Here is a 21,095-nt window from a genome sequence, read left to right as displayed (position 1 = left end):
AATTTTACGCAATAAGTATTTACAGTCGAAAACGCTAGCCCAGGTTACCATAAGGCCAACCGACTCACCATTCTAGAAGGGGCTTATGAGAATGAAGGACTTGTTATTTCGTAGGGTCAAATTCTTGGTTGGCAATGAGATTTCAACAAGATTTTAGGAGGATACGTGGTTAGGAGAGACACCCCTGGCCTACAATGTCCCAACCTTTATAACATTGTGCAACATAAAGAGGATTACGTTGGCACAGTGTTCCAAACGATTCCCTTGAATATTCAGTTCAGACGCGTGTTAGTAGGTGAGCGATGGACTGCCTGGATGCACTTGGTTCGGAGATTGATAGATGTTCAACTCTTCGACCAATCGGATTCGGCGCAATGGAAATGAACTAAAAAGGGTTTTTTACAATGAAATCCTTCTATTTGGATTTAATTAACTCTGGCTCAATCTCAAGATCGTTGCATATTTGAAGGGTTAAGATGCCCTTGCGTATCAAAATTTTTATGTGGTTCGTGCACAAGCAAGTAATACTCACCAAGGACAACTTAATCAAGAGGCAATGGGTAGGTAGTTCACGTTTTTGTTTCTATGATCATGATGAAACAATACAACATTTATTCCTTGAATGCCCACTTGTCAAATTGCTTTGGAGAACGATTCATATAGCCTTCAACATTAATCCTCCAGTTGACACTGAGTCGTTGTTTGGAATGTGGTTAGCTGGGGTTGAGCATACTACTGCGGCTCGTATTCGGATTGGAATATGTACGCTTTTATGGGCTATATGGAACTGTAGGAATGATTAGATATTTAACAGACAACACACTTTAACTTTCTTGCGGGTCATCTTCAGAGCTGCCGTATGGATCCGTATGTGTTCCTTACTCACTCCTATGGACTCAAGGGAGCCTTTGGTTACTGGGTGCAACCAGTGGGAGATGGTAGCACGGGCTATATTCAACCGGTTCAGATGGCGGTCACATAACATGATAGGAGTCTAGGGAGCTTATCCTTTAAAATGCCGTACCGGTTGTGATTGTCAACATGTTTTTTTTCTTTCTTTTTTCGTCCCACTTGTGAGCTGTAATACTTTCATGACTTTGTGCTACTTCGTTGATCTTTTAATATGATGGCTGCATGCATCATTATGATGCAGAGGCCAGGGGTACGCCTCGATTTTTTTTGTTTTCCATGCAATGATTCCCAACAATGGCATCATGAGCCAGGTCTATGCATAGATGATATGCACGAGTAGAACACAAAGAGTTGTGGGCCATGATAGTCATATTGCTTACCACCAACGTCTTATTTTGATTTGGCGGTATTGTGGGATTAAGCGGCCCGGAACAACCTTACATGTCCACGTACATGATTCCGGTTCCACCAACTGACATGCAACTAGTTTTGCATAAAGGTGGCTGGCGGGTGTATGTTTCTCCTACTTTAGTTGAATCGAATTTGACTGCGGAGGTCCTTGAAGAAGGTTAAAACAACAAATTTGATGAAACACTGTTGTGGTTTTTGCCGTAGGTAAGAACGGTTCTTGCTAGAAACCCATAGCAGCCACGTAAAACTTGCAACAACAAAGTAGATGACGTCTAACTTGTTTTTGCAGGGTATGTTGTGATGTGATATGGCCAACATATGATGAGATATACGTTATTGTATGAGATGATCATGTTTTGTAAGATATCTGGCAACCGGCAAGAGTCTTATGGTAGTCTCTTTATTGTATGAAATGCAAACGCCATGTAATTGCTTTACTTTATCACTATGCGTTAGCGATAGTTGTCGAAGCAATAGTAGGCAAGACGACCACGACGCACGATGGAGATCAATGTGTCGAGCCGGTGACGATGGAGATCATGACGATGCTTTGGAGATGGAGATCAAAAGCATGAAATGATGATGGCCATATCATGTCACATATTTTGATTGCATGTGATGTTTATCTTTTATGCATCTTATTTTTCTTAATACGGTGGTAGCATTATAAGATGATCCCTTCACTGAATTTCAAGGTAAAAGTGTTCTCCCTAAGTATGCACCGGTGCTACAGTTCGTCGTGTTGAGACACCGCGTGATGATCAGGTGTGATAGACTCTACGTTCACATACAACGGGTGCAACACAGTTTTGCACATGCACAGGGTTAAACTTGACGAGCCTAGCATGTATAGACATGGCCTCAGAACACTCGAGACTGAAAGGTCGAACGTGAATCATATAGTAGATATGATCAACATAGAGATGTTCACCATTGATGGCTATCCCATGTGATGTGATGATCGTACATGTGTTAGTTGATTTAGATCACGTATCACTTAGATGACTTGAGGGATGTCTATTTAAGTGGGAGTTTATTAGTCATTTGATTAACTAAACTAAAATTTATCATGAACTTAGTCCTAATAGTATTTTCAAATCTAGGTTATAGATCAATAGCTCGTGATATAGCTCCCTTATTTTTGATATGTTCCTAGAGAAAAATAAGTTGAAATATGATAGTAGCAATGATGTGGAATGGGTCCGTGATATGAGGATTATCCTCATTGCCGCACAGAAGAATTATGACTTCGATGCACCGCTAGGTAATAGACTTATTACAGGAGCAGATGCAGACATTATGAACATTTGGCAAGCTCGATATGATGACTACTTGATAGTTTAGTACATCATGCTTTACATCTTAGAAACAGGACTTCAAAAACGTTTTGTACGCCACGGAGCATATGAGATGTTCCAAGAGGTGAAATTAGTATTTCAGACTCATGCCCATGTCAAGAGGTATGAGACCTCTCACAAGTACTTTGCCTACAAGATGGAGGAGAATAGCTCAGCCAGTGAGCATGTACTCAGAATGTCTGGGTACTACAACGCTTGAATCAAGTGGGAGTTAATCTTCTAGATAAGATAGTGATTAACAGAGTTTTCTAGTCACTATGGCCAAGCTACTAGAACTTCATGATGAACTACAATATGCAAGGGGTGGCGAAACAATCCCTGAAGCTCTTCGTGATGCTGAAATCAACGAAGGTAGAAATCAAGAAAGAGCATCAAGTGTTGATGGTTGACGATACTACTACTACTTTGAAGGAAAAGGGCGAAGGTAAGAAAGGGAACTTCAAGAAGAATGGCAAGCAAGTTGCCACTCCCGGGAAGAAACCCAAAGCTGGTCCTAAGCGTGAAACTGAGTGCTTCTACTGCAAAGGGAATGGGCACTAGAAGCGAAACTGCCCCAAATACTTGGCGGATAAGAAGGATGGCAAAGTGAACAAAGGTATATTTGATATACATATTATGGATGTGTACCTTACTAGTGTTCGTAGTAACCCCTGGGTATTTTATACTGGTTCATTTGCTAAGATTAGTAACTCGAAATAGGAGTTGCAGAATGAACAGAGACTAGTTAAGGGCGAGGCGACAATGTGTGCTAGAAGTGTTTCCAAGATTGATATGATCACCATCGCACACTCCCTCTACCTTCGGGATTAGTATTGAGCCTAAATAAATGTTATTTGATGTTTGCGTTGAGCATGAATATGATTAGATCATGTTTATTGCAATACGAGTATTCATTTAAGTCAGAGAATAAGTGTTGTTCTTTTTACATGAATAAAACCTTCTATGGTCATACACCCAATGTGAATGGTTTATTGAATCTCGATCGTAGTGATACACATATTCATAATATTGATGCCAAAAGATGCAAAGTTGATAATGATAGTGCAACATACTTGTGGCACTACCGTTTAGGTCATATTGGTGTAAAGCGCATGAAGAAACTCCATGCAGATGGAATTTTGGAATCACTTGATGCTTGCGAGCCATGCCTCATTGGCAAGATGACTAAATCTCCTTTCTCCGGAACAATGGAGTGAGCAAATGACTTACTGGAAATAATACATACCGATGTATGACTTCCAATGAGTGTTGAGGTACACGGCGGGCATCATTATTTTCTGACCTTCATAGATGATTTGATCAAATATGGGTATATCTACTTAATGAAACACAAGTCTGAAACATTTGAAAAGTTCAAAGAATATCAGAATAAAGAAGCGGAGAATCATCGTAACAAGAAAATAAAGTTTCTATGATCTGATCGTAGAGGCGAATATTTGAGTTACGAGTTTGGCCTTCATTTAAAACTATGTGGAATTGTTTCACAACTCATGCCACATGGTACACCACATCGTAATGGTGTGTCCGAACATCATAACCGTACTTTATTGAGTATGGTGTGTTCTATGATGCCTCTTACCGATTTACCACTGTCATTTTGGAGTTATGCATTAGAGACAGCCGCATTCACTTTAAATAGGGCACCATCTAAATCCATTGAGACGATACCGTATGAACTGGCACTACTAGGGAAAACCCTAGTAGTAGCGCGGGTTTTGAGGCTAGCAGCAGCGCGGGTGGCCGCGCTACTAATAAGGTGCTACAGCTAACTTATAGTAGTAGCGCGGTCTGCACCCATGCTACTACTGTTGACGATATCAGAAGCGCTTCTTCGGAACGCGCTACTATTATTTAGCTGTACCGATTTTATTGTCCCTCGCTACTGCTATATCTTTCATCATTTTCCACCGTACCCTTTCCCTTTGTACCCCTTTCCCTTTCAGATAATAGGTACTACTAGATATGAAATTCATAAACCATTATAAGTACTAAGTAGTACTCCCTTCGTTCCAAATTACTCGTCGTGGTTTTAGTTCAAACCACGACGAGTAATTTGGAACGAAGGGAGTACTAGATAACAATTTCATGCATAGTCAACATGCATCCTCAAGCAGTACAAGGTCATATCGATGACGATCATCATATGTAGTTCTAGATGATATCGACGACGATCATCATATGTAGTTCTAGATGATATCGACGACGATCATCATATGTAGTTCTAGATGATATAGCCACACACACATATGTAGTTCTAGATGATATCGAAGACAATCATCATCCTCAAGCCTGGGCGGTTGGTGTTCCTGATAGTAATTAGGATGACCTGTCCAACACGAAGATTCTTGTCATCGAGGAATTTCTTCCACCCAACCGAGTTTAAGTGTGTGCAACCGTCCGTGTCCACGCGGTAAGCACAGGTTGTGACGGAGCCCCTTGCAGTAAGGCGTAGTCCAGCTGAGCCTTCTTCATCAGGCTCGATACCATAACTCACAGATAGGCTCTTTATCAATTTCTAAATAAGAAAAACATATCAATTAATAAATAGCCTCGCAAATAAGTACATATGGATTATCTACACTATTAATAGTTCCTTAGATTCTACACTAATAAGCATGTGATCGAACTCTACACTAAAACATATCATCGACTAGATTCCACACAACATACCATATCATTTTTCATCAATCCTAAGTATTTCATCGGATAATTTGCATCTGTAAGTATAACATACCATATCATGTCGATCAACCATGGTACTTGTCAGGAGGGTCACGAATGGCACCCCGACAAAGTCAACACGTGGTGGAATTATGTCCCATAGGTTGGACACCTCCTCCTCGCTCAGCCTCGTTCTTTGAGCTACGATAGCTTCATGAAGTGGGTCCTCATCATCTTCATCAAGTGGGTCCTCATTATCTTCATCATCTTCATCATCTTCATCATCTTCGTCATCTTCATCATCTTCCACCAGGTTGAGATAAATGACAGCCAGCTTCGGTCTTTCTGCTCTGAAGGAGAATCTGATCAACTCACCACCAGTAAGACGCATGCGGGTAATGAAACGGGCCCATCCATCTCCTCCAATCTGCGACATATTGCGTCCTTTCTCGATCTCCATAGTGTACGACCCCCCAGGAGCCTCAAGTGTCACAGTGTCTTCTGTCAGCTTGTTGAATTTCAACCTCACATTACATGGGACGATCTGTGTAAAATAAGCAAAATGACACAATGCAGTAATGCCAACACTAAAAATAAAATAGTTATTACATTTCATATAATTTCTTACCGCCACATGACGAAAACTCGGCTGGAAGTAGATGCCGAACAGCTTGCCAGTTGCAAGGCTGCTGGCGCACCTTGACTTGCATAGTCGACATAGTGGTGGTGGTGGTGGCGCCATTTTTGCTAAAGCAATATGAGCAAAGGATTAATGATCCACTTCACAAGAAAAACAGTAGCATGTGATATTTTTGGTTCGTCCGCGAGAAGCAATTTGATGGACAATTATAATCCTAAGATCTAGTAACATATTAGATGACAAGGTACCACCTACATTTTGCCAAAAAATAACTTATTACAAAAAAACAAAAGCATCTACCTATCCATGTACAGAAAAAATAACAATAAAATGGTGCATACTAAATCAACTAGCCTACTAAATCAACTAGATCAAAATGTTCTAAATCAACTAAATCAACTAGCCTACTAAATCAACTAAATCAACTAGCCTATTAAATCAACTAAATCATATCAACTAAATCAAAATGTTGCATATGAGCTAGCCAACTAAATCAAAATGTAGCAGGGAGGAAGGAGAAGGAGGGGCGACTCGAGGAGGGAGAAGAGAGTAGGACGGAGGAGGAAGGCGGAGCGAGGAGGGGCCGGACGGCAGCTAGTGGAGGGAGGACGGAGGAGGAAGGTGGAGCGAGGAGGGGCCGGCCAGCTGCAAGTGGAGGAAGGACGGAGGAGGAGGCCGGTACCAAGTCCAGCAAGGAGGAGGAGGTGACGGCAGCGCAGAGGGAGGAGGGGCGACGGGGGAGGACCGGTGCGGGGGGTGAGGGGGAGATCGGGTAAGTGTGTGAGTGGATCAGATCGACGAGAGGGGGGTAGGAGATGGGATGGCTTAGCAGTAGCGCGCTATATAGAAGGACACTACTGCTAAACTACCTAGCAGTAGCGCCTTTCACAAAGAAAGCGCTACTGCTATGTGTCACTATGTAAAAAATAGACTTCAAAAATACATTGATCGTCAACGATCTTTTTGTGTACAATCTGATTTGTCAATATGAGTCCTCCCCGGTTCCGGTTTAGGAACCGGTGAGGACTCATATTGCGGCCACATATTCTACATATAGAGTTCAACAAAGACCAAGTGCTTGTCAAAGTATGAGAAGTAACATATTTAAGCTGGTAGAAACTCTCTTCACGGAGCGAGGTGGGACTAATTTTTTATAGTAAACTTAGCAGTAGCACTTATAGGAGAAACGCGCTGCCACTTTGCTACGTAGCAGCAGCGCTCTTCGTGATAACGCGCTGCTGTTAGAACTAGCCTCGCGGCAGCCTCGTGGGAATTATATCAGTAGCGCGTCTTAGAGCGGGCGCGCTACTGCTATATCTATTTCAGCAGCGAATTAACCTTGCGCGTGCTACTGCTACATAGCAGCAACGCCTTATTTTAGAGCGTGCTGCTGGTAAGATTCTGTGTATAGGATTTTCCCTAGTAGTGTGGGGTTTGGCAAGAAATCTAAGCTGTCGTTTCTTAAAGTTTGGGGTTGCGACACTTATGTCAAAAGGCTTCAAACTGATAAGCTCAAAACCAAATCGGAGAAGTGTGTCTTCATACGATACCCTAAGTAAACAATAGGGTAGACCTTCTACCATAGATCCGAAGGCAAGATCTTTGTTGCCAAGAATGAAACCTTTGTAGAGAAGGAGTTCCGCTCGAAAGAAGTGAGTGGGAGGAAAGTAGAACTTGATGAGGTAATTGTACCTTCTCTTGAATTGTAAAGTAGCACATCAGAGAAAATCGTTCCCGTGATGCCTACACCAACTAGAGAGGAATCTAATGATGATGGTCATGAAATTTCAGATCAAGTTACTACTGAACCTCGTAGGTCTACCAGAGCACGATCCGCACTAGAGTGGTACGGTAATCCTGTCCTAGAAGTTATGTTATTAGACCAAGTCAAACCTACGAACTATGAAGAAGCTATGATGAGCCCAGATTCCGACAGATGGCTTGAGGCCATATCTGAGATTGGATCCATGTATGAAACAAAGTGTGGACTTTGGTGGACTTGCCCGATGATCGGCAAGGCATAGAAAATAAATGGATCTTCAAGAAGAAGACTGACGCTGATGGTAATGTTACTGTCTACAAAGGTCAACTTGTCGCGAAAGGTTTTTGACAAGTTCAAGGTGTTGACTACGGTGAGACTTTCTCACTCGTAGCGATGCTTAAGTCCGTCCGAATCATTTTAGCAATTGCCGTATTTTATGATTATGAAATCTGGCAAATGGATGAAAAAACTGCATTCCTTAATGGATATCTCAAAAAATAGTTGTATATGATGCAACCAGAAAGTTTTGTCGATCCTAAAGGTGCTAACAAGGTGTGCAAACTCCAGTGATCCATCTATGGACTAGTGCAAGCATCTCGGAGTTAGAATATACGCTTTGATGAGGTGATAAAAGAATATGGTTTTATACAGACTTATGGTGAAACCTGTATTTACAAGAAAGTGACTGGGAGCTCTGTAGCATTTCTAATAAAATATATGGATGACATATTGTTGATTAGAAATAATATAGAATTTCTGGATAGCATAAAAGGATACTTGAATAAGAATTTTTCAGCGAAAGACCTCGGATAAGCTGCTTACATATTGGGCATCAAGATCTATAGAGATAGATCAAGACACTTGATAAGACTTTCAATGAGTACATACCTTGACAAGATTTTGAAGGAGTTCAAAATGGATTAGTCAAATAAGGAGTTCTTGCATGTATTGTAAGGTGTGAAGTTGAGTAAGACTCAAAACATGGCCACTGCAGAAGATAGAGAGAGAATGAAAGTCATTCCCTATGCCTCAGCCATAGGTTCTATAAAGTATGCCATGTTGTGTACCAAACCTGTTATGTGCCTTGCCATGAGTCTGGCAAGGGGGTCAATACTGATCCAGGAGTATATCACTGGATAGCGGTCAAAATTATCCTTAGATACCTGAAAAGGACTAAGAAAATGTTTCTTGGTTATGGAGGTGATAAAGAGTTCGTCGTAAAGGGTTACGTCGATGCAAGCTTTGACACCGGTCTAGCTCCAAGTCTCAATCTGGAACGTATTGAATTTGGGAGGAATTAGTTAGAGTAGCTACATGCAAAGCATTGTAGACATAGAAATTTGCAAAATACATACGGCTCCGAATGTGGCAGGCCCGTTGACTAAACTTCTCTCACAAGCAAAATATGATCACACCTTAGTACTCTATGAGTGTTAATCACATGGCGATTTGAACTAGATTATTGACTATAGTAAACTCTTTGGGTGTTGGTCACATGGTGATGTGACCTATGGGTGTTAAATCACATGGTGATGTGAGCTAGATTATTAACTCTAGTGCAAGTGGGAGACTGAAAGAAATATGCCCTAGATGCAATAATAAAGTTGCTATTTTATATTTCCTTATTCATGATAAAGGTTTATTATTCATGCTAGAATTGTTTTGATCAGAAATCTTAATACATGTGTGAATACATAAACAAACACCGTGTCCCCAGTGAGCCCCTACTAGACTAGCTCGTTGACCAAAGATGGTTAAGGTTTCCTAACCATGGACATGAGTTGTCATTTGATAATGGGATCACATCATTAGGAGAATGATGTGATGGACAAGACCCATCCGTTAGCTTAGCATAATGATCATTCAGTTTTATTGCTATTGCTTTCTTCATGTCAAATACATATTCCTTCGACTATGAGATTATGCAACTCCCGGATACCGGAGGAATGCCTCGTGTGCTATCAAACGTCACAATGTAACTGGGTGATTATAAAGATGCTCTACAGGTATCTCCGAAGGTGTTTGTTGAGTTGGCATAGATCGAGATTAGGATTTGTCTCTCTGAGTATCGGAGAGGTATGTCTGAGCCCTCTCGGTAATACACACCATAAGCTTGCAAGCAAATGACTAAGGAGTTAGTCACAAGATGAAGTATTATAGAACGAGTACAGAGACTTGCCAGTAACGAGATTGAACTAGGTATAGAGATACCGACGATCAAATCTCGGGCAAGTAACATACCGATGGACAAAGGGAATTACATATGTTGTCATAACGGTTCGACTGATAAATATCTTTGTAGAATATGTAGGATCCAATATGGGCATCCAGGTTCCGCTATTGGTTATGACTGGAGAGGTGTCTCAGTCATGTCTACATAGTTCACGAACCCGTAGGGTCCGCACTCTTAACGTTCGATGACGATATAGTATTATATGAGTTATGTGATTTGGTGACCGAATGTTGTTCCGAGTTCCAGATGAGATCACGGACATGATGAGGAGTCTCGAAATGGTCGATAGGTAAAGATTGATATATAAGATGATGGTGTTCGGACACCGGAAGTGTTCCAGGGAATATCGGGTACTTATCGGGTCACCGGAAGGTGTTTCGGGCACCCCCGGCAAAAGATATGGGCCTTATGGGCCAAGAGGGGAAACGCACCAGCCACTTGTGGCTGGTGCGCCCCCCATATGGGCTGGCCTAAGGAGGAGAAGGAAAGGGGAGAAGGGAAATGTAAGTGTGGATTAGGATTCCCACTTCCTTCCCTCCCCCCTCTTGCCTTCCCCCTCCGACAAACATGGCAGGGGGCGCGACCAAGGGCAGGAGCCCAAGTAGGATTCTGACCTACTTGGGGCGTCCCTTGGCCTCCCTTCTCTCCCTCCCACCTATATATATGAGGAGGGGGGCGCCTAGCACACCCCAGATCAATTGCTAGCCGTGTGTGGCACCCCCCTCCACCGTTTACTCCTCCAGTTATATTTTTGTAGTGCTTAGGCGAAGCCCTGCGGAGATCACTTCACCATCACTGTCACCATGCCATCGTGCTGATTGAACTCATCTACTACCTCGCCGTCTTGCTGGATCAAGAAGGCGAGGGACGTTACCGAGCTGAACGTGTGAAGAACTCGAAGGTGTTGTACGTATGGTACTCGATCGGTGGATCACGAAGAAAGTTCGACTACATAAACCGCGTTGTGAAACGCTTCCGCTTACGGTCTACGAGGGTACATAACACACTCTCCCCCTTGTGGTTATGCATCTCCATGGATAGGTCATTGCGTGTGCATAGAATTCTTTTTGTTTTCCGTACAACGATTCCCAACAATGTCACCATGGGATCATCGACCTCCTCGGCGTCCTCCCCCTCCTCCTTCATTTCGGGCTCATAGTCCTCCTCGGCCTCGTCTTGTTGAGAAAACAATGAATCTTTGTAGTGTAGATCATCAAGGGTAAGCATGTATGACTCCTCCAAATGAGACAAGAATTCGTCCACATTCAACTCCCCGACACTACAACAACAATAACGAAAAAAAGCTCATCACCCTTGGCCGCAAGCAATCACCAATGCATCGGCCAAAAAGAAAAGTCACGTCCGGCATTTCATCGACCAATTGTCGGTCACGGACGTTGACGGTGCTTGCAACCGCTGGATGCTCCGCCCGCACCTGACGAGGGGGCGTAGGGGTTCTTCTTTCTCTTCTTCTTCTTCTTCTGCCCCATGGTATTTTTTGTGCTCATGGAGCTCCATGGGTACCTTTTTTTTGCAAATTTAGGAGTAGAAACTTATATTTCACATGATGAATACAATTTGTGTCCAATGCTTATGCAGCTTTCGTTACCTATGATCGATTTTAATACTTTGCAGGAGGAGAGGCGGATGCACATGACACTGATGTTCTTGGACCATGAAGGCCATGGTGGAGAAGCGGCTTGAGGCCGAGGACCAGGAGATCAAACAGAGAACGAGCATGAACTGGGCACTTTGGGAGTGTCTCAGGACTTCGACGTCACTCTGGTCACTACATGAAGACCGCATCTGTGCGTGTATGATCCGTTGGTTCCTTAGCTTATTTGGTTTAGCTCGTTGGTTTCTGTTTAGAGATCTCGGAAATAATATATTTGCCTTCTCTAGCTGGGCTGCAAGGAAAGGGCAAATTAATATTCGTGTGCATTCTTTACGTGTGCCTCCAGAGTGTTTCTGGCATTTTTGGATTCGTGCTCAGAGTGAATAATATGTACGTGTATAAACTGAATGTAAACTATGTGTATGTACAGATGAATAATATGGAGTACATCACAATACAATACATGCTTTTTATAAATTCCTAAAATAACAAGCAGTGGCAGGCTGCTCACCAGTGGTGCTTGCTTTTAGTAGTGGCGGGCAGCAAGCTGCTAACTAATTATCAGTGGCGGGAGGTCAGTGGCGGGTGCCCTGAGCCCAAAGCCCGCCACTAATGGTTTTTTTGTGCCTACCACTGCTAGCCAGTTCTGCAGTAGTGCGATCTCCTTATCGGAGGAGCTGGCGGCCATGGAGCCTGATGGTCCTGGAGAGCGATAGCGGCGACGCTATGATCCATAGCCTCCCCCTCCGCGGAGAAGCACGACTTGGGAATTGTTTGAATGGAGAGAGGAGGAAGAGTTTGGAGATGACGAGAGGCAGTGAGTGCGGAGGTGTGGATGTGGACGTCGCCGTAGCACGTATTGTATAGGCGTGGCCAGGCCAGGCGAACGGACGGTCAACCCACTTCAATGCGGCACAGCTGATAGAGTCGGTTTCTCGGGACGACGCGTCCACATTGAAGTGGTGTTGCCCGCACGGTCGCATCGGTAAGCGTTGCCTTCCTGTCCGGTCATGTCATGGGACGTCAATGTCGGCCGTTGCAGTTCTGTAGAAGCGGCGTCTGTTGGAGAGAAGCATGGGAGATGGTTTCAGGTGGGTCCAGGGTGTTGGATGCAAGTGTGGCAGCGGCCTGCACGCCAGCAATCCCCCCCCCCCCCCCCCGCGCGTGGTCCGTGGACGGATGCCGGGGCGGGTGGGATGACAAAACACGTCCGAACCCCGCGGTCTGATCGGTCGTGGCAGTTTAAGGGTCCATGTTGGAGATGCGATAACCTACTCCAGATTTCCTCTCGTGCCTGTGCTCTTGTTCTTAGTTGTCTTCTTTGCCAGTGCCGACGAACTGGGCCAATCCGCATAGGACCTATTGCTTCATTCCACTTAGTTTTGTGTACCTCATTATGCTCCTAAAACTATCCGTCTTTCTGTATGCATAAGTGATTGTCTGATGCCCTTTTACTAGGTGAGAAGGTAGATGAAGTGAGAGATCCAGAGCTGATTTCTGTATTGTTGGCAGAAATGTTTTGAGCAAATAAATAAAAGGATGTTACACTTTTTTCGTGAAAAATGATTCCATGCCCTGACAGATGTCAAAGGTATGTAACTATGTGAGTGGAACTAGTTAACTATCATTTTTTTTTGCGTAGAACCAGTTGTGAGTCATGTTCTCAATATTTATTTTCTCCATGGTGGTGTTGGTTATACAAGCATGTTTCTTGTGCATATTTGTCAATTTATTCGGTCAAACATGTCTACCAGTATCGGATGCAATCAGGTACTTCCTCTTGGTCTTTCCAGCGACCACTCTAAGGCCTTGTTCGGTTGAGGTGGATTTTGAAGGGGATTGGCAGGAATTGAGGGGGATTAAATCCTCTACAAGCCAAAATCCCCTCCAATCCTCTTCAATCCCCTTGGGAGGAGGATTAAACGAACAAGGCCTAATCATAGGATACTAGTACATCTGGTCTGGTCATCGTGGAGAACATGCACCATTGTTACAAGATCTCTGGCTAAAGCTTCTTTCAAATTACAGTTTCATATTCAAGAGCAATGACTGACAAGCAGGCTTTCGTCAGCTGTGCAGAGTAGCAAGAGCCAAGAGATCGCAGTGTGGCATGCACGGTGGCCATTCTTCGGCTCTGCAAAACATCGAAAGGTCTGGTGCCACATATAGACCTTGCGTAGTTGCATTTGTGCAGCATGAAACGGAGATCTAGTACAATCTGGCTCAAAACAAGCCATTCGATCCGGGGCTGCAAATTACAGCTGTATCTGAAATATTCCAAGCAAATTACCGGTGCAACTCGTCCTCTGTGACGTGTTACTCTATATCTAAAATATTCCAAGTATAGCTTGAAACTCGGAGGGTGCTTGGATCCAAAAGACTTATTTTAGTCTGACTAAAAATAGTCTCTTTAAGAGGCTAAAGTCCAAGCACCCCTGACTAAAGAGGGGCTAAAACTAGTCTTGAGACTAAAATTTTTTAGTCAGGTGTACCCCTACTAAAATGTGGATTAGTTTCTTCTCTCCTCATTTAACTCCTCTCCTTTAACACATGCGAGTTTTGAATTGGAGGGTATAAAGGATAATAAATGCTTATTAACTTGATTTTAGTTGCTTTAGTATTTGGATCCAAGCATGGGTAAGGCTAGCAAGTTTTAGTCTCATTACTTTTAGTCATGGGACTAAAACGTACCCAAGCACCCTCTCAGTATGCCAATTAAAGCGATGGACCTAAATCGGTCGGTCAGCTGCTCTGCTGTTGGTACGTACATCCACGTGCAACCGCCGTTGGGTAACATGGCAAGACAGCGATAGTCTGCTAGCAAGCGTAGGAGCCCATTGTGTATCACGTGGCACATGTCCTGATCGAAATTACTCATCTCTTACGGAGGGAGTAACAAATTGGATCATATATGAATGGACGCTACATAGGAACAATATAGTTTGGTTGATCTCTCATCTCTTGCTATATATAGAAAACTCGTAGAACAGAAAAGCTAGCATAGCAAGTATTTTATGTTGCGCCAAGGCTGACAAGGATTTGTTTTTGTTGATTCGATGCCTTGCTCTGCATACCATGAACAAAATAACTGTGAATCAGCTTGTTCTTGGCCTGGTCACTGACGTTGCGAACGCATCCACTGCATCTTTATATTCGCCAAAACAATCTACTAAATGTGACCTTCTACATAGTTATATTTCACATCAAGGAAGAGACACTGACTGGCTGGTGGCATGACCATGACTTCGCCTTTTTGGCGAGATATGACAACATCGACATTTGCACGTCCTTTTCTTTTTGAGGATGTTGGCTTGAAGTTCTGCTTCGGGGTGATATTGCCATGTTTTCCTTTGATCGGAACAGCCTACGGTAGCATGCGGACGGCAATTCCTTCTTTAGATGTTTTCATGGAGTCCCGTGCCGTTTGTGAGGCCGCATGTTGCTCGACCGGCGGATTATGATAACAATCATAGGGTTGGTGGTAAAACTTTGGAGGTACAATCGTGAAGCTGGTCAAATTCAAATATGTATGAACTCTGGTTTTCCCTTTTCTTATTGTATAAGCAGATCTTTTTGGTAACAATGCTAGGCATTTGCTTGGTGTTTCTAAATATAAATAATATTTTATTGTGTGCATCAATTGATGCAGAGGCCGTGGTTATCCTTTAGAAAAACTTATTCATAGTTGTGTGAAAACCTAACCACTTAATTGGTCGTCCTCATAGTCATCGAATTTCCAGTGGCCATCCACACCCCTGACCATGCACTTGTTTTGAGCGACCCACCAGTTCGCTGGCGCCAAGTGCTCATCCTTCAGCAAGTCAGCCCACTTGTTCAGAAGTGCTACGTCGCGATTGACCACCAGGCGGAACTCCTTGCTAGCACCTTGATACCCGGCAATGCCGTGCAGGTAGACCTCGAGGTTGTGGTGGTCCTTCCAAAACCTGAACAAGTCGACGGAGAACTTGCGTAGGCATTGTGACTTGGTCGTGTTGATACACAACACCTCCGTCGCCGTGCCCTCCTCGTACCCAATCATTGGCAATGAGGGCACAGGGTCAAATTCGTTCCTCACACTTAGGGCGCGGAGATCGGGGAATGAGGCGATTGCAGCCTTGAATCCGCCATTCCCAACGCGTGGGCTTGCGAATAGGATCGCCGTCACAGGGCACGATGACTGCTTGGAGTAGGCAGGAGGTACATTGATGCCGTGAGCCACCATGTCGACGGCGTTGAGGGTTGCAAGCGACGCGCCTAGGCTGTGACCCGTCACGGTGATGCTGACCTCCTCGTCCTTGTGCACCTGCAATAGTCTCCGCACCTCCTCGCGGACCTGCATGTGTGGGTGCTTAATCAACACGCAAGCATTTTATTTCCTATCTATCTTACACAATTGTGGCTTGACCAAGCGATAATACTTGTGAAGGTTTTGTTATTGATGACATAAGTGATGTCTCTGTTCCGTCACGAGATATTCACTCACTTTTTGTATGCACGCATGGACATGGTATTTTTGTTTCTACCTTTGACCATCTATTTAATTTCTAACCTACAAGACATAAATTGTAGTATGTCATAAAAAGTGTACAATTTGATTTGCATTTGAATGAAATTTACAATGTTACATTTTCAGTGCATATAACTCATACTTCTGTAAGTTAAATCGATGGTCAAAGTAAACTCAAGAAGTACCTCCAAAATAATTTCCCACTTCTCAATTCAGTTCAATAGTTAGTTAAGCGTAAGTTTAAAGTGAAGTAATACCTGATCTTGGACTCTGGTGTTATTGTGCTTGGATTGTTTGTCCGCGGACGTGTACACGGACAGAAATCCATGGTGCACCCTGGCATCCTTGTAGGCGGCCGCCATGGAGTGGCCGAGCACCTTCGTGGCGGGCGCGTGCAGCCAGTCTCCGTCGTTCAAATACTCCAGTTTCGTCACGGTGCCACGCCACGCCACGAGAATGTCGCGCCTCCCCAGCACCGCCGCCCCCTCATCCGTCGCCACTGCCACATACCCCATCCAGTTGGTCTCCCTCCACAGTGGCCCCTCCCGCAGCGGCCGCACGAAGAACGGCTCGGTCGCTGCTAGTGTCGCCGGGGACGCCGATGTGCTCTCCGGCAGCCACAGCCCGGAGGGCGCGTACAGGAACTTGGTGACGGCGTAGTGCCCCGGGCTGGACACGCCGCAGGCGGCGAGCAGATTGGCGCGGCTGTACAGGCAGGAACCAACGCGGGGTGACCGCCTCTCGGCGTTGAACCCGTCGTAGGCGGCGGCCGCGTGCTCGCCGTACGCGATGACGAAGGCGCGTAGGTCGTCGTCGATGGGGTCCAGCAGCCCGTGCCACGACCTGGCGCCATGGAGCTCGCGCCACCGGCTGGCGATGCTTCCAAGCGTTGACGCCGGCGGCAAGGCGGCTCTTGCGCGGTGATGGCCGCCGTTACCAAGTTGTTGTCCATCCCCCGAGGCCACTTGTACGTAGTATAGTCGCAAGCAATAGCTCTAGGTATGGTACTGTGGCTGGCAAAGCTTGTTTCTCTCTGCTTCGTTGTTGACCTATTTATATCCAAAAGCCATGGTACCGTACAGCGTGATTCCGAGCAACTTAATGGCCTAGAGCTGGTCTAGCTTAGCTTGAGAGAGTGAAAAACGTGCGCCGTGGCCGGGTTACACGTGCTACTCATACTCTATTGTCATCAGCTGACCAAGACCTCAACATACTCTACTGTAGTTCTCTATTGTCATCTTATGCTCAACATACACATGTCTCCGTCACATGGATGGATAAGGCCGAGAACTATAATGTGCTAACTCCAATCAAACCCTAGTTCAGTAGCTAGCACAACACCAACTATATAGAGACACATCATCCGAGGCAGTTAAATTCAGAGCACTTCATATTGAGGCTATCCAAGGTGATGCGGGTTTGACTATCGTCGCAAAATTATCTGTATAGGAAAAAGGAGTCATCGCAGAACCTAAACTATCGGAGACGGTGAGATGGTAAGCATATACACGACCACCACTGGTATTTTTGAGATGGATAAAAATTGAAAAACCACCTCATCAGGAACTTAAAATTGATAAGTTGGTCATTTCTGTAGTCTATTCACCTCTCTCCCCTCTAGACATACTAACTTCCCTAATTAAACCGGCTATGGCAGGCATCTCCCCGCGGCTAGCCCTCCCTAGGGTTCCGCCCGCGCTGCCGCCGGCTTCCCCGTCGCGGGTAGCCGCGGCCGCGGCCGGCGCCCGCCACCGCTAGCCCTCCCCAACCCCGTCCACCTCCCTCCCCCCCCCCTCCACCGTACCCCCGCGTCGCCTCCCCGAGCGAGGCGGCTGGGGGCTCCCTCCCCGCCTTCCCCAGCGCCTTCCCTCCCCTTCTCCCCCTCCAGTCGCCGCCGGCCTGGACCACTGGGCCTTGCTTGGGTGGTGCCGGCGGCAGCGGCCCCGTCCCCCCCCCCCCCCCCCCCCCCGCGCGCGCAGCGCCATGGCTCGGGTGGCTGGCGGCCTTCTTCGGCGGCAGCAGATCCGGCGGCGGCGTGGCTCCTTGGGTGGCGCGGTGTCGGGTGGCGAGGTGGCGGCGGCGCTGCTTCTTGGCGGCGGGGCGTTGCAGTGGCTGGTGGTGATGCCCTCCCGGCCCAGATCTGGGTCCTTTTGGGCCCCATCTGGGTCTGGGCAGGCCTGGCCGGAACTCCTCTGCGGCGTCTCCGGCGGACGGCGGGGCGACTCGTGCGGGGGGTAGCAGCGCAGCAATGAGGGCTTCACGAGCCAGTCTCGGGCTCGGCTGGGCCTTCGACGCGGGGGCGAAACATGTTTTCGCGGGGGAGCTGGAACCGACACAGTGCCAGTCGTGGCCATAGGCCACTTCTCCACCTTCCCTTCCCCCTCGTCGATTTGGTCGCGGTTGCCTGGTTTGCCCCTATTGCTACGTCCGGTCGGTTCCCGCAACGGGCGGTGGAGGTTGTTCCCTCCTGCGTGGCTACTGTTGCTGCCACCCCTCGTTCCCGGTTGCCTTCTCTGTTCCTGCCGGTCTCGCTTTGTTTGCCACGGTGAGACGGCGATCGGGACTGCACGACCGTGGTGGCGCATGTTGATGGGCGGCGTGTTTGGTGGCGCATGATGGATCGTCTCGAGTCGTGGGTGGTTGGTGGTCCGGAGAAATCCGTGTCCGCTTGTCCGGCACCGACGCGGTGACGTCTGTGGGCGCCGCCGTGCCTTCCTGAAGGGTGTCGGGTTTGCCCCTTCCCCCTCAATCCTCTACATACCGGAGAAACCCTAGAACTTGTCCGGGCAGCAGCGTCGTCAGCGTCGCGGTCATTCTTGAAGGTGTTGCTTGGTATGCGGCGGTCCGGAGTGCTCGGAGTGTGGTGGAATTCTCCGGTGGGCGCAGCGATTGTGGGTCTTCATCGTTTTCGTTGAGCCGTCGTTGTTCGCATTTGTTTCCTTTTTGTTTTCTCTTTCATTTTTTTTGGGCGTGACTGTGCTGCTTCCGCCCCGACACCTATCGTTGGCTGTATCGAAGTTGGTTGCTTTGTAATACAAAGTGGGGGAAACCCTTTTTTGTACTAATTAAACCGGCTATGAATATTTCCTGGAGCACCACCTGAGATCTCATGTGGGTCTATCTTTGGTGGTTCGTCCAGACCGCCAGAGATGTGCCAATGTGTGATTGCATGTTCTATAATAGTGTGGTCTTCTGCAAAGTTCCGCTCATCCCCTTACATATATACCTTGTTCTTAGCTAGGTTCAAGGCCCTGGTTCACCTGAAGGTTTATAGTTCTCTAGGCGGGGTTGCATAGGACCTAACATCAAATATGCTCTTCTCACGGTATCTCTCTGATCTGGTGGATATTGCCAAATTTGAGGGCGCAATCCAGGGTCTCGCTGCAAGAACTCGATACCTCGCAAAGTAACAACTTCATTTGTTCGAACTCCTCCATCTTGGTTATGTTGTTGTTCAGGCTGTTGTTGTTCCAATTCAAGCAATCAAGGGCAATTCATGCTCTTCCTCAACTTGAGTTATGTCATCTCTTTTTCTTTTAAAAACTAAATCAATTCTTCTATGAGTCTGATTTTCCTTCCCATGACTACCTATGTTGAAATTTGCATAGGATCAGATCATCAAGCTATTATTTATCACTAGCAGGACTGATCACTAGTTGTATGGAACTAAATAAATTCAGGCTATTTGCTTATCAAATTGAGTGTTTGGGGAAAAATTACCTGTGAATTGTGCGTGCGGCAGGGCAGGGGGCTAAGTCATGGGGGCGCCAGCCTTCTAGTCTTGTAGACTTGGAGTTGGAGGAGAACAACCGCGGGAATGGATGGCCGGAAGCATGCACGACACACTGGATCCCGGAGGCGGCGGATGATGGGCGGCAGGATCAGTCTGGGCGGGAGGTAACAGGGCAGGGCGAGGCGAGGTCCCGCGGGGGAGGGGCGGGGGGGCATCGCCGCGGCAGTTGCTCCGCGAGACGGCGGGCGGCGTGCTCCGGTGGACCGTGCTCCCTGTCGACGGCGGTCGGCATCGGTGCCTCGGCGGTGCGGCTAGATGAGTCTGATAGTGAGATTGAGGAATTGGGGAAAGCCGCTTGCGCGTGCAGCGTGCGTGAGTAGCCCTCCTGAGACGAGGAGAAGATGGAGGTTGGCCTGTGCGGCTGTGCGTGTGTGCGCTCAGTGGGCTGGCCTAAGATGTGACTAGTAAAAAAAAATGTTGTCAAATTCCTGGGCGGGCCATTGCCCGGGTCTGCCCCTACAGAGCCCCTGTATATATATTGGGCAGGACGCGGACCATATACACACACATATTAAGAAGACTAGGCCCGTAAAGGTTCGATTTTTCTGTTTTTTTCAGAAATTTTTTTACCCTTATCGGTTGAGCGACACGTGTGCATGATGGTTTCCTATGAAGTGTTGATGTTTTGTGACTTTTTTTAGAGGTGCATTAGTATGGGCTGATTGTAAGGTTATTTTTGTCTCATGTGGAAAAATAACTTGATTTGATGGGCTGATTTTGTCTCATGTGTCTCATGTGAAAAGATAGGTTGAGTGCACGGCAGCATGGGCTGATTTTGTCTCATGTGAGAAAAATATTGACTGTATGGGCGGCTTTTATTTTGTGTGCTGCATGACCATGCATGCATGCATCTGTCCACGTTTTGCTTTTATTTTGTGTGCTGCATGGCCATGCATGCATGCATCTGTCCACGTTGCATATTGGGGTTCCACCTTTGCACACGTGTGTGTGTTCTGTGTTCTTCTCTGCTTGCCTATAAATAGATGTTTGCTATGTTCTTCTCTCATGTGTACCTCTTGTGTGTTTGCTCTCTATTATGGTTTGTGTTGTTGCATATAGTTCTCGGCGCGTTTCTTGGACGTCCTTGGGCTTCTCTTCTTCCGTTGGTGCTCCTGATGGGAGGTTGGCTACTGAGGATAGTACTAATCCTGGTGAGTATTGTTTTTTCGGGCTATGATTTGCTGATTTTTTTAGTCTTTTTTA

At 46.1% G+C, this 21,095-nt stretch overlaps 1 pseudogene across 1 annotated transcript; it reads right to left on the bottom strand.

Annotated features, from left to right (window-relative positions):
• Positions 1-15,258: 15,258 nt before the first annotated feature.
• Positions 15,259-17,051, bottom strand: LOC123099215 (phospholipase A1-II 7-like; annotated as a pseudogene). Its single transcript, XR_006448106.1, has 2 exons — positions 16,357-17,051; positions 15,259-15,925 (listed from the first exon to the last, which is right to left on the bottom strand). The product of XR_006448106.1 is annotated as a phospholipase A1-II 7-like (transcript).
• Between the last annotated feature and the right edge of the window lie 4,044 nt (positions 17,052-21,095).

This window comes from Triticum aestivum, chromosome 1B (genome assembly GCF_018294505.1).
Source record: "Triticum aestivum cultivar Chinese Spring chromosome 1B, IWGSC CS RefSeq v2.1, whole genome shotgun sequence".
Classification (NCBI taxonomy): domain Eukaryota; kingdom Viridiplantae; phylum Streptophyta; class Magnoliopsida; order Poales; family Poaceae; genus Triticum; species Triticum aestivum.
Note: the sequence above shows the minus strand (reverse complement) of the source record. Positions and strands in the feature narration are given on the sequence as shown.